The sequence below is a fragment of the Salvia splendens genome, unplaced genomic scaffold (genome assembly GCF_004379255.2).
Source record: "Salvia splendens isolate huo1 unplaced genomic scaffold, SspV2 ctg563, whole genome shotgun sequence".
Taxonomy (NCBI): domain Eukaryota; kingdom Viridiplantae; phylum Streptophyta; class Magnoliopsida; order Lamiales; family Lamiaceae; genus Salvia; species Salvia splendens.
This window is the reverse complement of record NW_024599222.1, coordinates 26,544-31,296: the sequence shown is the minus strand read 5'-3', so window position 1 is coordinate 31,296 and position 4,753 is coordinate 26,544.

Genomic DNA, 4,753 nt, shown 5'->3' with positions numbered 1-4,753 from the left:
TACATACATTGCATAAAATAGACACACTATACACATCCCTGGTCAAAATACAAACATTAATAATAAAATACACACTTCACAAAAATACATACATTGCATAAATACATAGACTATACCAAATATAAATAAACACAATACACATCCTCGATCCAAACACACATTACATACATTAAACACAAAATACACATAGACACACTTCACACACATAAACACACACTACACACATCTCCAGTCAAAAATACACACACTAATATTAAAATACATAGATTAAACACAAAATACACAATTCTCACACAGACACACTCCATAGCATACATTGAACACAATACATTTAATAAAAATAAATACATTGCATAATATACACAAACTATACCAAATATAAATAAACACTATACACATCCCCGATCCAAATACACACATTATAAATATATTACATACACTAAACACAAAATACACATAGACACACTAATAATAAAATACACAAAGTAAACACACAATCCACATACTCCAAACTTCGTACATTGAAAAAATACAAATTACTCAAAATACATACATTGCATAAATTAGACACACTATACACATCCCTGGTCAAAATACAAACATTAATAATAAAATACACACATCACAAAAATACATACATTGCATAAATACATAGACTATACCAAATATAAATAAACACTATACACATTCCCGATCCAAACACACATTATAAATAAATTACATACATTAAACACAAAATACACACAGACACACTTCACACACATAAACAACACTAAACACATCTCCAGTCAAAAATACAAACACTAACATTAAAATACATAGATTAAACACAAAATACACAATTCACACACAGACACACTCCATAGCATACATTGAACACAATACATTTAATAAAAATACATACATTGCATAATATACACAAACTATACCAAATATAAATAAACACTATACACATCCTTGATCCAAATACACACATTATAAATATATTACATACATTAAACACAAAATACACATAGACACACTAATAATAAAATACACAAAGTAAACACAATCCACATACTCCAAACTTCGTACATTGCAAAAATACAAATTACTCAAAATACATACATTGCATAAATTAGACACACTATACACATCCCTGGTCAAAATACAAACATTAATAATAAAATACACACATTAAACACGAAAAACACACATCACAAAAATACATACATTGCATAAATACATAGACTATACCAAATATAAATAAACACTATACACATCCCCGATCCAAACACACATTATAAATAAATTACATTCATTAAACACAAAATAAACATAGACACACTTCACACACATAAACACACACTAAACACATCTCCAGTAAAAAAATACACACACTAATATTAAAATACATAGATTAAACACAAAATACACAATACATTTAATAAAAATACATACATTGCATAATATACATAAACTATACCAAATATAAATAATCACTATACACATCCTTGATCCAAATACACACATTATAAATATATTACATACATTAAACACAAAATACACATAGACACACTAATAATAAAATACACAAATTAAACACACAATCCACATACTCCAAACTTCGTACATTGCAAAAGTACAAATTACTCAAAATACATACATTGCATAAAATAGACACACTATACACATCCCTGGTCAAAATACAAACATTAATAATAAAATACACACATAACAAAAATACATACATTGCATAAATACATAGACTATACCAAATATAAATAAACACTATACACATCCTCGATCCAAACACACATTACATACATTAAACACAAAATACACATAGACACACTTCACACACATAAACACACACTACACACATCTCCAGTCAAAAATACACACACTAATATTAAAATACATAGATTAAACACAAAATACACAATTCTCACACAGACACACTCCATAGCATACATTGAACACAATACATTTAATAAAAATAAATACATTACATAATATACACAAACTATACCAAATATAAATAAACACTATACACATCCCCGATCCAAATACACACATTATAAATATATTACATACACTAAACACAAAATACACATAGACACACTAATAATAAAATACACAAAGTAAACACACAATCCACATACTCCAAACTTCGTACATTGAAAAAATACAAATTACTCAAAATACATACATTGCATAAATTAGACACACTATACACATCCCTGGTCAAAATACAAACATTAATAATAAAATACAAACATTAAACACGAAAAACACACATCACAAAAATACATACATTGCATAAATACATAGACTATACCAAATATAAATAAACACTATACACATCCCCGATCCAAACACACATTATAAATAAATTACATTCATTAAACACAAAATAAACATAGACACACTTCACACACATAAACACACACTAAACACATCTCCAGTAAAAAATACACACACTAATATTAAAATACATAGATTAAACACAAAATACACAATACATTTAATAAAAATACATACATTGCATAATATACATAAACTATACCAAATATAAATAATCACTATACACATCCTTGATCCAAATACACACATTATAAATATATTACATACATTAAACACAAAATACACATAGACACACTAATAATAAAATACACAAATTAAACACACAATCCACATACTCCAAACTTCGTACATTGCAAAAATACAAATTACTCAAAATACATACATTGCATAAAATAGACACACTATACACATCCCTGGTCAAAATACAAACATTAATAATAAAATACACACATCACAAAAATACATACATTGCATAAATACATAGAATATACCAAATATAAATAAGCACTATACACATCCCCGATCCAAACACACATTATAAATAAATTACATACATTAAACACAAAATACACATAGACACACTTCACACACACTAAACACATCTCCAGTAAAAAATACACACACTAAAATTAAAATACATAGATTAAACACAAAATACACAATTCACACACAGTCACACTCCATAGCATACATTGAAGACAATACATTTAATAAAAATACATACATTACATAATATACACAAACTATACCAAATATAAATAAACACTATACACATCCTTGATCCAAATACACACATTATAAATATATTACATACATTAAACACAAAATACACATTGACACACTAATAATAAAATACACAAAGTAAACACACAATCCACATACTCCAAACTTCGTACATTGCAAAAATACAAATTACTCAAAATACATACATTGCATAAATTAGACACACTATACACATCCCTGGTCAAAATACAAACATTAATAATAAAATACAAACATTAAACACGAAAAACACACATCACAAAAATACATACATTGCATAAATACATAGACTATACCAAATATAAATAAACACTATACACATCCCCGATCCAAACACACATTATAAATAAATTACATTCATTAAACACAAAATAAACATAGACACACTTCACACACATAAACACACACTAAACACATCTCCAGTAAAAAAATACACACACTAATATTAAAATACATAGATTAAACAGAAAATACACAATACATTTAATAAAAATACATACATTGCATAATATGCATAAACTATACCAAATATAAATAATCACTATACACATCCTTGATCCAAATACACACATTATAAATATATTACATACATTAAACACAAAATACACATAGACACACTAATAATAAAATACACAAATTAAACACACAATCCACATACTCCAAACTTCGTACATTGCAAAAATACAAATTACTCAAAATACATACATTGCATAAATTAGACACACTATACACATCCCTGGTCAAAATACAAACATTAATAATAAAATACACACATCACAAAAATACATACATTGCATAAATACATAGACTATACCAAATATAAATAAACACTATACACATCCTCGATCCAAACACACATTACATACATTAAACACAAAATACACATAGACACACTTCACACACATAAACACACACTACACACATCTCCAGTCAAAAATACACACACTAATATTAAAATACATAGATTAAACACAAAATACACAATTCTCACACAGACACACTCCATAGCATACATTGAACACAATACATTTAATAAAAATAAATACATTGCATAATATACACAAACTATACCAAATATAAATAAACACTATACACATCCCCGATCCAAATACACACATTATAAATATATTACATACACTAAACACAAAATACACATAGACACACTAATAATAAAATACACAAAGTAAACACACAATCCACATACTCCAAACTTCGTACATTGAAAAAATACAAATTACTCAAAATACATACATTGCATAAATTAGACACACTATACACATCCCTGGTCAAAATACAAACATTAATAATAAAATACACACATCACAAAAATACATACATTGCATAAATACATAGACTATACCAAATATAAATAAACACTATACACATTCCCGATCCAAACACACATTATAAATAAATTACATACATTAAACACAAAATACACACAGACACACTTCACACACATAAACAACACTAAACACATCTCCAGTCAAAAATACAAACACTAACATTAAAATACATAGATTAAACACAAAATACACAATTCACACACAGACACACTCCATAGCATACATTGAACACAATACATTTAATAAAAATACATACATTGCATAATATACACAAACTATACCAAATATAAATAAACACT